The sequence below is a fragment of the Pogoniulus pusillus genome, chromosome 1 (genome assembly GCF_015220805.1).
Source record: "Pogoniulus pusillus isolate bPogPus1 chromosome 1, bPogPus1.pri, whole genome shotgun sequence".
Lineage (NCBI taxonomy): Eukaryota > Metazoa > Chordata > Aves > Piciformes > Lybiidae > Pogoniulus > Pogoniulus pusillus.
This window is the reverse complement of record NC_087264.1, coordinates 15,869,723-15,883,813: the sequence shown is the minus strand read 5'-3', so window position 1 is coordinate 15,883,813 and position 14,091 is coordinate 15,869,723. Positions and strand designations below refer to the sequence as shown.

Genomic DNA, 14,091 nt, shown 5'->3' with positions numbered 1-14,091 from the left:
AGCAATATTCAAGACATGTATGAGAAGCAGAGCTCTATAGGGAAAGGCAAAAGATAAAAACCCAGTAGTTGCATTAATTTAAAAGATGGAACTCCTGTCTTTTCTGTACAACCATGCATGAGGAGTTAAAAGCTGCCTGGCATTCAAAGTATTAAATCTAACTGTATCATAGAATCAACCAGGTTGGAAGAGACCTCCAAGATCATCCAGTCCAACCTAGCACCCAGCCCTAGCTAGTCAACTAGACCATGGCACTAAGTGCCTCAGCCAGGCTTTTCTTGAACACCTCCAGGGATGGTGACTCCACCACCTCCCTGGGCAGCCCATTCCAATAGCAAATCACTCTCTCTGTGAAGAACTTCCTCCTATACCTCTCCTGGCACAACTTGAGACTGTGTCCCCTTGTTCTGTTGGTGGTTGTCTGGGAGAAGAGACCACCCTCCACCTGGCTACAATGTCCCTTCAGGTAGTTGTAGACAGCACTGAGGTCACTCCTGAGCCTCCTCTTCTCCAGGCTAAACAACCCCAGCTCCCTCAGCCTCTCCTCACAGGGTTCGTGTTCCAGACCTTTCACCAGCCTTGTTGCCCTTCGCTGGACACATTCCAGCACCTCAACATCTCTCTTGAATTGAGGGGCCCAAAACAGAGAGAAAACGGACATGGCTAAGACTGTGGCAACAGAGCACTCAAACTTAAATGCAGTTCCCACATCTTGCCTTCTTGGCTTACTAAGCAGTTTCCCCAAGGCCTTGCCTTAGGACAAATATCTGCCAGTTAGGGGGCAAAGCCATAAAGGTAAGGCTCATGCCCCCAGACATCACCTTGAGCTGGCATGGACATTGCTTTCACACAACCTCAGCACAATCACACCTGTCCCAAGAAGGTAATCACATCTAACTGTTGCAATTTTCATTTATGGAATGAGAAGGTAGCTACTGCTGATTCATTCACTTCAGCATTCAACTCTAAGCCATGTTACAGACACCTTTTATAGTCTTGGGCAAATTTCCTAATTGGAGTTATATTTCCCATACCTGTAAAATGCAAACTAAGATGTTTCTACCAACTTTTGGCTACCCTGTTTAGGTGAATCATAAATCCTCTGAATATGGATTAAAAAATGCACACACCTGTAACAAAAGGTGGTTTGGGTTTTTTTTAACTCTACTGTCTCTAATTGCTACTAGTGTGAAATAGGAAATATTGCCACAAGTCTCATTTCTGATAAGTGAACAAGTAAAAGTGTCTTAAACTCATGGTTTTTAGTATAGCAACCCTATTCTTTGCATGATAAACTCAAAACAAGCTTTGCTATCAGCTTGTGGGCTAGAATATTTCATTACAATACACTGCTAACACATCACTGATTACAGGAATTTTTACATCAGTATTTTTAATGATATCCAGGTGTGTGATCAAATGTGCACTTCCATTTGTGGCTTGGCATTAAGCACACAAACATTGTTTCAGTTGTGATGAGCTAATTACATCCCCTTATAAAATCTACTTTGTGTTTATCCTACAATACACAAGCAATAATTTCTGAGAAATGTTTTGGTACAGTTGAGTGCCCCAGAGTCTTAGTCCGAGAAACAACAGCTGTAGGACAGAATGTATTGGTTTGGTTTGTTGCAGTTTATAACCACTCACATGGAGGTCAGATGGAAAAAGCCAGATGATGAAAAGCAAGTTCCCAATATGCTTGAAGAACACAGAACACAAGCAACTAACATGGGCACTATTGCAGATTTCATCTGGAATTAGGTTTTAATTAAGAGTATGTCATAGAATCAACCAGGTTGGAAGAGACCTCCAAGATCATCCAGTCCAACCTAGCACCCAGCCCTAGCCAGTCAACTAGACCATGGCACTAAGTGCCTCAGCCAGGCTTTTCATGAACACCTCCAGGGATGTGACTCCACCACCTCCCTGGGCAGCCCACTCCAATGCCAATCACTCTCTCTGTGAAGAACTTCCTCCTAACATCCAGCCTGTACCTCCCCAGCACAACTTGAGACTGTGTCCCCTTATCCTGTTGCTGGTTGTCTGGGAGAAGAGACCAACCCCCACCTGGCTACAACCTCCCTTCAGGTAGTTGTAGACAGCACTGAGGTCACCCCTGAGCCTCCTCTTCTCCAGGCTGCACAACCCCAGCTCCCTCAGCCTCTCCTCATGTTTTACTCCTTGAGAATCTCAGCTGCCTTTTGTGACGAGAGAGATGCAAGTCAGATAAAAAGTCCTTTTTCCTACCAGCATTTTGCATATCTTTGGTGAACAGAAAAATCACTTTAGCAGGATGCTCTCATTGGAACAGACTGCCCAGGTAGGTGGTGGAGCTGCTATCCCTGGAGGTGTTCAAGAAGCAGGTAGATGTGGACATACACTTCAGGGTATGGTTTAATAGTCATGATAGCTGAGTTACAGTTGCACTCGGTCTTAAAAGTCTTTTCCAACCTTAATGATTCTATGATGCATTTCTGCAGCCTACAACCAGTATACACGTGAAAACCAGCTTTCTGTCCCTTACTAACCATTCTCCCAAAGGTAACTTGGCAGGCAACTGACTGTTACTGCGTATCAAACAGATTTTTCTTTACCATTGCCAAAAGCTGTTTATGGTGTCAGCAAGCCCAAGCCTGAAGTTTCTCTGTCACAACCCTCTACATGTTCAAGGGGCACCTCTAAACTAATTTTCAACTTTTTGCCAATGTTAAAGCCACAACTCTTTTGTAAATATATAAGGCCTCCAGGAGATTCAGACAAGGATACATACAATCAGTGCAGTGCTTCAGCCACCAAATGGCCACCTTCTGTGGGATATTAACCCTTTTTCTTTCACAGGAGTGCTATGATAAGAGGAAATATGTGTTTGTGAGAGCTGCCCAGGGAGGTTGTGGAGTCTCCCTCTCTGGACATATGCAAGAACTGTCTGAATGCATTCCAGCATGATCTGCTCTAGGTGGTCCTGCTCTAGCAGGTGGGCTGGACCAGATGATCTTTCGAGGTCCCTTCCATCCCCTGACATTCTATGATTCTATGAACTTGAGATCTTGCTGAGACAGGAGTAACCCCTGCTGGGGATTCTTAGCTCAGTCTCACTGAGATATCATCAGCAATGCAACTCTTTCATGCCTGAAAGGAAGATATGCTGTCTCAGAGGAGATGTTAAAAGTTTGTCATGGTTGCCAAAGTGACCTAGGTGCCCTAGAAAGGGAGTGAATGCAGAGCGAGGATCATACTGGTGCTTAAACTACGAAGTAAACTACTGTGAACTCTATTTTCAATCTCTTGTGCTCTTCAGTGACACCTGTCTTATACAGCAGAAGATACAGAAGCTATAAATGACATATCACGAGTCCTACATTAAAAATATGTATTTTTTAAAGAAAAAGGTATATGACAACAGCCATTGTGGGGAAAAAACAAAGACCACAAATGCCACAATAATGAGCACAACCTAAGAGAACTCTTCTAGTCTCAGTGATAAAATTAGTTTCCCTTAATCATGTCAGAACAAGCCTGCAGCACTTCTTTCATCAGGAAGTCCACCTTCCAGAACTGATTTTTACTTGATTTGTTTATTCCTCTACAAGAATTCCTACAGAGAATTCCTTGGAGAATATGAATGATTGCTGGGGAAAAGTCAGTCAGATCTCCAGTTTTAATAGAAAGGTTCCCTTATTTCTTAAATAAGTGACAAAAAAACACATCAGTGTTATAAGAAAGAACAGCAACTCTTTAAAATATTACAGGCTTTCCCTACCCCTACTGAAATAATGCCAACCTGGTTACCATCTACCACTCATACTTGGATCCTGTCGATGCTTACAAGGTCTTTCAGATACCTCCCATGTACATTTTCATCTAAATGCTCACATTTCCCTCAACAGCTGGTACAACAGACTACATTTTATTTTCTCCTTACACTGTGCAAGATGGTAAATTTTTGTTTAGCTAGAGGCTCATATTTTAATGGTACTGAAAGATGCTTGAAAGAGAGGGTATTGCAGCTCTAGCAATTGTCAGAGCACATCTCTCAGTCATAGCTCCAACCTTGCTAGAACGGACAGAACCTAAACTGGGAAATGCAGTATCTCAGAATAAACTTGCAAGAGGATGTTGAAGAATTCACTTACTATGCCTCTTAGTCTGTGTATTAGAACAGCAATAGTGATTTTTAAGTTTATTTATTCAGCTTTAAGAAAAGATTGAAATGGAACTAGTGAGTTATTCACACATTCTTCCTGGCATCTCCAGGAACGAAACACGTGCTTTATCACCACTGCCCTTTTTTCAGATATTACAAGCTAATGGAGGCATTGCACTATAGAGTGAGCTTGAAACATTTAGAGGATGCTTCTGATGTTAGGTTGAGTAACATATATCCTCTTCATTGTTTAAATCTGAAGACAACGTAAGTGTCTTTGAAGCGCACAGCACCAGAAGAGACCTCCCGAGAGTGCTCTTGGAATAACACAGACCTCCTATGAAAAGCACTTAAGCATTTCACTTTCTTCAGCACTAGAAGGATTTTTGTAACATTCAACCTGGATGTCCCTTGCCACAATTTACATCCATGATTTATTGGTTGCCATAAATTGTAGGAAATCTCTCGTGTGTTATCAGAATCAGCCAGGTTGGAAGAGACCTCCGAGATCACCCAGTCCGACCTAGCACCCAGCACTATCCAATCAACTAGACCATGGCACTGTCTCATCCAGTCTTTTCTGGACCTCCAGGGATGCCCACTCCACCTCCCTGGGCAGTCTTCTTCCAACACCTTTTACTTACTTGAGGTCTATAGGTTTCTCTTCCTAAAACTAAAAAACTTAAATCCCTTCAGTTTTCCTGTATAGGCCTTTTTCTTTCTTCTTCTTTCTCCCCTCTGCTCCCCATATATCACCAATTTTTGTCATTGTTTTCCTCTTACTGGTTATTCCTTTGATCCACATTTGTCATGAAATGGAGAATACAAAAGTTGACACATGACTGCTTCAAGCTTTACCACTGCCTTAGTGATGATATCTTTTTAGATATGTTTTACTTACCATACCTGAGGTTATTTACATTTTCATACAATGTGGTTGTCTTATCATTCTTTTCTAAATCTTTCTACTCCCTGCCTTCTATTTTTTTTTCCACATAGAGCTACTGGCCAGATAGAAATAATTGGATGACCAGCTGTAGCTCCCTATTCTTATCCTTGCTGACATGAAAAAGTGGGTTGAAATTCAGTTTTAGTAAGGTGCCAGATCACATTTCTCTTTCTTGCTTGTGAGAAATAAGATGAAAGGTTTTGCCTGGCATCCCATGCTCTAAATACATTATTGCTTCTACCTGCAAGTTGTACTAAGGGAGAAAAAAACAACAAAATAGTACAAGTGAGATCATTCTTGATAAATCCACGTGGAATATCCTTTCCAATAGACCAATAAAAAAACCAGTCCTATTAAGCAAACCATACACCAACGCATAGCAAAGAGGATCTCTTTATATTCCAGAGAAGTCTTTACTTCCCAAGTCTGTCCTTCTTGCCTCTAACAAAGAATGCCATCTCTCGAACAGAAAATCTAGCCTTCATACTTGCACTTTAACCTTGGAGAGTGCCATTTCTGTGTGAACAGAACTCAGATGACACTATTTTATGGCAGCATTTTATATCTCCTTTACACTTGGTAAGAATCAGCTGAAACTTCTTCAGGAATGCATGGATAGACCATATAGAATATCTAGTGTGTCTCTAGGATTCTACATGAGGCACTGAAGTTACTTATAAAAAAGGAAAACAAAAACCCACAAGTGATACATCACAGATACTCTCTCATAAAGATTTTTAAAGTCTCTACACTTGGACAGAGATGATTCAAGCCACTGCCCTTCACATTCTATAAATTTGCTGCTCATGCCATTAAAACTCTTGATGATCATAGAGTCAGGGTGATGCTGCTGCCTTTGTCTATGAAAGCCATGAAATCCAAAGGACAGAAATGTTTTTGTCCTGTTTTTCTTTAAAGGAAACTCCTTTAGAGATGCTATAGAGCATTGCACTCACTGCTTTCACAGTATCACAGTATCATCAGGGTTGGAAGAGACCTCACAGATCATCAAGTCCAACCCTTTATCACAGAGCTCGAGGCACTTATAACTAAAGCAGTATTCCTATACCTGCTTGCCAACATATCCCTTCAGGGCTGAAGTCCCCTTACTATCAGAGGAAAGGAAAACATATAATCCTCTACCCCTGCCTCCATGGGGACATAAGTCAAAGAAGGGAAGGTATGTACATATTAGCAGACAGCAGGACCAGCTAGACAGACTGCAGACAGCACACTTTTTCCTTCTAAGTGTGCATCTCATACCATGATTACGAGGCCTCAACATCCAAACTCCATAAAAGTCCCAGTATAAGTGACATTACAACAACTCAGAAAACTTTTGTTCTAATAAAACTGATAAAGGGAAAATATAAAGAGATGAAGTCATCTTTAGCCTTATCCTTTAAGCTATTAGCAAAATGAATTCTGCAGTCATCTGGTCGTAACTTTCTTGCACATATTTTTTTCTCATTGCAGCTTACTAACAAAGTGGTAAATCTTTCTTATTTCATTAAGGGAGGAGTGATCAGAAAGAAGCTAGCAGAAGGGCTGAAAAGTTGATGACAATTTTCTTAAGTGAAAAAAACAGAAAAAGCTTGATTTTTTAAAATGCTGTTTTTCCTTAGCTACTCATGTAGGTACTACTGAAGAAAGAAGAGCTTTACTTTTAAGGAAAAAGGCATTGATATAAGAAAAGAAACCAAGGAATGCTGGTAAAAAGATCTCATAGACCAGCTGCTCATTTTGAGGGTGCCTGTGACAAACTAAAATACCAAACTCTGTAGAGATGTTTGTTTATAGTAATGTTGATAAACTGCAAACCTAAACAAGGGCTACCGTAGGAGTATCTGCAGCTACTCGTTGGAGATCTGTGATAAGCAATCTCGTAAAGACCCATGCCTGCAGTGACTAAGGAAAGCAGGAAGGAGATAAAGGAGAAGCAAGGACATCAGCAACAAAGGGTCTCCTTAACCAGAGATGAGAAAGACCCTGGAAGGAAGACTGTGCGGGATGTTCACCGCAGATAACCATTCCAGACCACTAGGGTTGGAATTGTTGGAACTGGGGTGGAGAGTGGGAAAATACTTATGTTAATGAACTCCCAGAAATAATTGTAATAACCTTACCTCTTTTTATGAGTATGCATGCTCTTGTGACACAAACTGTGGCCTGTGCCAGCATGGGGGGTGAGGTGAGCAGGGCTGATGGAGCGACCCTGCCTGCACCCAGCACTGCAATAAAACATGCTTACTTCCTAACTCTGCAGGAGTTTTGGGGCTCGTTTTGCAGGTTAGCATGTCTGCCAAAGATGGATTCGTATTTCTTGAGATGCATTTCTACTTCAAGATCTCATCTGGCAGAAAGTATGCATCACTTCAGTTTCTACTGCTGAATACTGCATTTACTACAGGGTGCTCCATGTGCTGCAAATGGCAGGTTTCTTGTCACAGCTCTCCAAAAAGTGCATGCCCTACTTGACCCATCTGATCTCCTTCCATGAGAAGGTGACCAGCGTAGTGGATGAGGGGGAAGTTGTGGATTTAGTTTACCTGGGCGGTCCCTGGTCATCCTCCTGGAGAAAGCAGCTGCTCACGGTTTGGATGGCTGTATGCTTCATCGGGTAGCAAAAACTGGCTGGGTTGGCAGGCCCAAAGACGAATGGCTGTCCTGCGAGGGTAAAAATCCTGCCAGGCCGCTTTGACCCTTGCTGTCCTCCTGCTGGCGTGGGCCCGGGAGTGACGCAGATGAGCAAACGCTAAGGGCTCGGCCCCGGCAAAGCCCTGAGGGCCAGGGGCCTTAGCGCCTCTCGCCAGGTGCCTTGTGCTGCCCGCGCCGTGCCTGCGGGAGCGAAGCAGACACGGAGCGCTGCATTCGCTGGCCAGAGCGAGGGAGCCAGCGCCGGTTGGCCAGGCTGATTCCAAAGTGAAGTACAGAAAGGGGGATGATTTAGAAACCCTGCCTTTCTGTATACAGCCTTTCTACATTAGCCTCTCTGTGTTCAGCCTTTCTGCAACCTGCCTTTGTCTGCAGGGAGCCTCCCTGCCTCCCCTCGTTTGCGGCTCGTTAGAGGCAGCTGCGTGTTGCAGCTGACCCCGGTGGCTTAGCAGCATCTGCTTCACTCTGCCCGAGATGTTCTGTGTTTTACCCTGGGATCGTTATCGCCAGTCTGAAAGTGTCTTTGATACAGGAGACTTACTCAGGGACCAGAGGAGTCGTGAGTACACATGCTGGAATGCCAAAGCTCCAAAGGCATAGTTGGAATTCTTCTGTTCTCACGTTCCAATTTTCCAAGTTCTGATTGTTTAAACTGTTTAATTCTGTACAATTGCTTCCTGTCGACCAAAAATCCAAAGAACCTCATGGAATTTTCCTGATTTTTTATATTAATAATAAAAAATACAGAAAATAATAGTCATAATTCATAATGATTATTAATTTCCAATACAATGGTGAATGGAGTCAAGTCCACTTGGCAGCTGGTCACAGGCAGGGCTCCCTAAGGTTCAGTACTGGGGCCAGATGTCTTTAATATCTTTATATATGGTATTGACAAGGGCATCAAATACATCCTCATTAAGTTTGTAAATGGTACCAGCTTGGGCAGGAGTGTTCATAGAATCATAGCATCACAGAGTATCAGGGGCTGGAAGAGATCTCAAAAGATCATCTGGTCCTGCTGCCCTGCCAGAGCAGGATCACCCAGAGCAGATCACACTGGAACACATCCAGATGGTTCTTGAGTATCTCCAAAGAGGAAAACTCCACAACCTCTTCACATTGTCCATCTGCCAGCCTTCAACATGATTTTTAGGCCTCATGAAAGGAGAAATACTTTCCTGCCAAGCAGCATTTCCTCTGCCTCTCAGCAAACATTAACTCTTGTATTTCGTAGCTGTCACAGTGCTATTTAATTCCATGTAGCTACAACAGCTTCTCTAGATGCAAAATTTGCTGCCAGGAGTCTGGCAAAACAATGCTAGGAGAAGACAACAGTACACACACACACACACACACACTGAGGCAAGCAAAACAAAAACATCAGAATAAAGGCACATGGGAAAGTCTTAGAAAAACACCTTGCCAGCAATTTTACAGATGTAACTACAAGCACAACCACAGGTTTTAAAGTGCAGATAAACTTGTGCCATAATATTTGTACCTAAACTCTAAGTTCAGCGAGTATGGACCTGAATGTTTATAAAGGCTTTGCTGGGCATCTGCATTATCTTCTTAGGCTGTAATCTGCCAAATATAGGAAGTCAGTGCTGTTTTCCTATAAAAGGGGCAAAACCCAGACATGAACACGTCATTGCCTGAGGTATATGGTAGCTTTTGAATGAAAATCCAATAGTTTGACAGTCTGGGTGTTATCTGCCCCCCCCCCCCCCCCCCCCCCCCCCCCTTATGAAATCACCCAGACTAGACTCAGCTGGCTGGAAATTAGAACAAAGCTTCATATTTACAGCATAGCACAATACACAAGCAGATATTTACAATATCTACAGCTATATACAGAAATACATAAGTTAAAAAAAGGTAATACAGAAACACAACAGCCCTCCCAGAAACCAGAGTCCCCAGGAGGGGCTCCAAACCACCCTTCTACCACCTTTCCACCCCTCTACCTTATCCCAGACTTTGTCTTACATTCAAGGTGAGTTTGGATAATCTTCCAGAGGGCTTAGAAAGACAGAAGTATTAGTCACACAGACAGCAAGTTAGGGAGAGAAGTGCATGCAGGCAGAGCCAGAGAGCAACTCTGTTATCTATGTTCTTTTTTTAATACATGTCTGCAAACCTATGAATGAAGTAGACATCACCATTGCTTCTCACAGGCTATAATCTGATTCTTCTCACCAAAATATTCCAGCCAGCTTCAAACTGACACAAATAGCTTTTTAAAATGGAAATAGTGACTAAAATATAAACAGTCCAACCATCACAGCATCCCAACTAGAATAACTGCAGTCTTTGTTTCATCAGCTTTTCACACAAAACACAGGGTGGTTGTGCTTGTGCAGGACTTGCTCCACACTTCCACTGAAGTGTATGAGAAAAAAGCCCTCTCATTCACCTATCATCACAACCTGTGGGGAACACAGCCTACGAAGAAACACAGGGGATAAAACTCTCATATTTCCCCTGCCAAACTGCCAAATTCAGTGACACTTCTTCGGGTGCTACACAGCTTCACTGTTACCTCTTCTCTGAGCAAAGGGCATATCACTCAGTTACCCTCCCTACCCTCATATCTGGGACAACATTAACCAATGTTATAGCAGCCATTCACACACATACCTTAAGTGGCTATTGTTGTGCTTTATACATATGCATCGAAGAGACCATGGCTCCTATGTTTATATTATGTCTCTATTAGTAGAACTTAATGGGCTAGCACAAAAGGGCTAAAAACCAGACCAACTGACAAAATTTCCACCAAGGAGCTCAGGGAGAAAATAGTGCATACTGCTAATTTTCAGCAAGGAGGAGGAGCATCAGGGTTAAGAGTCTCCTTAATTTCTAGTTGAAAGTGACAAAGAGTTGAACTATAGCAGTTCAATCCAAAGGATAATAGAGAAAGGATGTTTCCTTAGCCTGTACAGTAATTGTCTTGAAGACTTTGTGGTGGAGGGGCAGCAGCCCCAAAACTGAGGCTTCTCTATGCCTTTACATGCCCAGACATGTTTTTCTGCCAGGACCCATGAGGCAGTAAACAAGTTGTGTAACACACACACACGCCCAGCCCTTGTACCCCGGGGTCCGCCCAGGTAATCTCCTATTGGGAGGGTCCAGGCATGTCTCTACTGCCTATTGGGGCAAGGTTTGGCTTACAGCCAACCTGATTGGTCATTTTAGATGTCCAACGAGCCACGAATCTTGGCCCAGAGCCTATAAAGAGTGGTGCACAGCAGCACCATGTGGTCAGACAGTCCAGACCGTTCAAACCGTTCAGAAGCTTAGAGCATTCAGACTCAGCTCTGATCCACAGCAGCATCCTGCTGCCCTGACCAGCTTGCATGGCCTAGACACAGGATCAGGCCTTACTCACTTGCAAGCATTACAGAGGCTCAGACCTCATGCATTGATCTCAAGGCACAGTCAAGCTACCTGCGAGCCCTTTGAGAAGCAGAGCGCATGCACGCCTGCACTTCATACATATATGGGGAGCCAAGAACCCCCTGCCTAAGCCTAGAGCTATCTTGATTTATCTACAGAGCATAAGTCTCCCTGCAGCACGGCATAGACCCTGCTTGCCAGCTGTTCTGGAAGTCTGGAAAGATCCAGGCCCAGCAGATCTTCAGTCTGCAAACCTGCAAACGCAGCCTGCTAGCTGTGAGACCGTGTTAGAAGCTACATGGACAAATCCTTCTCCTGCACCTGGGAATTCCTGCCAGCTGATCATCCCTGGACTCACACAGCATCCAGAAGCTGCAGCACCAAGGCAGAGATCACCCCAGGAGAGAAGATTGGAGAAATTCTATTTAACCCAGAGACTGGGAACCCTTATCACCCCTGCAAGCTGGGACAGAAATCAGCTTCACCAAGACCCCAGTACTGAGGCACACACTGAGACAGAATCCCAGGAGGGCAATTAATGATTAATATTCAAGAGCAACACATCTAAGCAAGCCTTAAATCCTTTGTAACATAAGTTATCTCTATCTGAAGAGCACACACAGTTTCAGCCCTTGCTGGGCAGACACTAGAGTTGTTAAGAGGCATTAAGCCTAAGGGAATTTCTCTCTGTCTATAGTTGTTAATAATTTGATATTTTCACTTAATAATCGATCCCTGTAAATATATCCCAGGCTATTTTCATAAACTTGCAATATGAACCTGGATTTCATAGTGGTTGGGGTGGTACAAATTTGTAAATATTCATTTTAATAAATAATTTAATTAAAAAATCAAAACCACCTCAAATTAATTTCTCACCTCCCCCTAACAGAAGAGGCACAGAGGAAACCCCTCCACGACAGACTTGCAAAGGAGATCTCTGAGGTCCCTTCCAACCTAAACCATTCTATGATTCTATGATACAGACAACAGCATGAATTCTTTGTAGTGTTCTCTCAGGATACAGAGGAATTCATAAATCTTAGAGCTTCCAATAAGAGCAAAACAGAATTTGATTTTAATGAGGAGAAGCACTGAGTTTCCTTCCTGAGTCTTAATTTGAGACACATCTATAACACTCTTTGGAGGAAAATTTCAGTAATTGATGACAGAGCAAAGCTGGAGATGGGTAGGTTCAGACTGGCCGTGAGGAGGAAGTTGTTCAGCATGAGAGCGGTGAGGGCCTGGAATGGGTTGCCCAGGGAGGTGATTGAGGCCCCATCCCTGGAGGTGTTTAAAGCCAGGCTGGATGAGGCTGTGGCCAGCTGGATCTAGGGTGGGGTGTCCCTGCCCATGGCAGGGGAGTTGGAACTAGATGATCTTTGTAGTCCCCTCCAAAGCTGAGTGATTCTATGATAGGTGCATTGTGTAGTATTTCAGTTTGGATAGGTTTGCTTTTTGCTTTTTACAATACTTTTCACAGTGCTAAGTGGTAACAATCAACCCTCCTCTAAAGTCTACAAAGGAAAAGGTGAAGAACATTTGACATAGAACAGTAGAGAAACAATAACCTAAGGTGTAACATCTAGTGGCATTGTATGTCAGAGCCAATCTCATGCATGCAGGAGCACCCTGAGAAGCTTGGTCTGATGAAGCTGTTTGGGAGGCAGGAAAGGCAAGCAAACCTAATGTTGTTTGTTTGTAAATGCAATGAAAAACTATCGAGTTATCACTCAGTACCAGAGATGTTACCATGGGAATAGATCTACATAATACTACACTGCCACTTCCTTGTGAAGGTAATAGCCCTTTCCTTAGAGTTGTGGCCAGATTGTGATTAACACTAGGAAAGAAGAAAGGCCAAGAGCTGCTGTTACAGTGGTACTCACTCCAGTACTTCTGGGTGCACAGATAAAAAACATTGCTTCCACATCTTATAGATGAACATTCTCATCCCAAAAGTGTTGACTGCTAGAGCATGAGTGGACCCACAAGAGGTGCAGAAAAATAGGGTTCTTCCCAGCTCTGTTCATGTAACTGTCATTTCCTTGATCTTATCCAGCACAGATTCAGCTTCTGGCTACTCAGCTGAAGATGGTTTTACTGCTATAAGAACACCACAGCATTCATTGCAGTCTGTGGGTTTCTGTATATGTTTACAACAGGATAGCTTGAGATCCACTCCAGTACTTCCAAAGATGAGTGCAGCCCTTTTCACAGAGCTGAAGAAATTCAATTCTAACTGCATACTATGTGATACCAGGTACAGAGGATCCAGTTTTCAAACAAATAGATATTTCCTCTGGTAAGCTGCCACGTTTTTCATCAGCATTGCTTTTGCTTCTTCTCTGTATTCTGTACAATTGTAGTCAACCTGTGTCTCCTCACAGAACTTTAAGGACTAAACCTATTATTCAGCCCTTTAGTAGTGAACACACCTTCTAAATCCTGATTAATCCAATGCCCCTTACAATAAGAAAGTCTCTGTAGGAAGGAAAGAGTGTGTGTATATCAATTAGATAAATAAGTTTTTTCAAGAAACACAATGTATTTTGTTTTGAATGGCCAGGAGCATGCACAAGACAAAAAAAAAACCCCAACCTGTTCTCATTCAGGAAAAATGTAACTGACCAAAATGGATGACTGTTTAAACCAGTACACATGCCAAGCAGTTACAGCTCAGTGATGATACAAAAGCCTCTCAGCTAATAAAAAGCTCTCCAGATACAATTTATTTAGCAGATCAGACTCAGTCCAGGGCAAGGAAAAGGAAATTAATCAGCATCTTACATAAAGAAAGTACCCAGACCTCTTCAGTCACTGAATAAATCAGTCTTTGGAAAGCACCGAGTTTGTAGGGGAACTAGATGTACAGAATTAGCTGCAAGAGTTCTTCTTCTAGGAGCCTGGCCAGCATGTATTTACACAAAGAGACTTC

The 14,091-nt window shown here is 42.9% G+C and overlaps 1 long non-coding RNA gene across 2 annotated transcripts in view; it reads right to left on the bottom strand.

Annotated features, from left to right (window-relative positions):
* The window catches only part of LOC135174703 (uncharacterized), a 63,714-nt gene that overhangs the window by 48,693 nt on the left and 930 nt on the right, over positions 1–14,091 (bottom strand). The window contains exons 2-3 of one of the 2 annotated variants that reach the window (XR_010302060.1): positions 8,293–8,428; positions 7,646–7,763 (exon numbers count right to left, since the gene is read on the bottom strand). The exons of the other annotated variant lie outside the window; for it this stretch is intronic. This is a non-coding gene — a long non-coding RNA (uncharacterized LOC135174703). The remainder of the gene's footprint in view (positions 1–7,645; positions 7,764–8,292; positions 8,429–14,091) is intronic. 2 annotated transcript variants of the gene reach the window in all.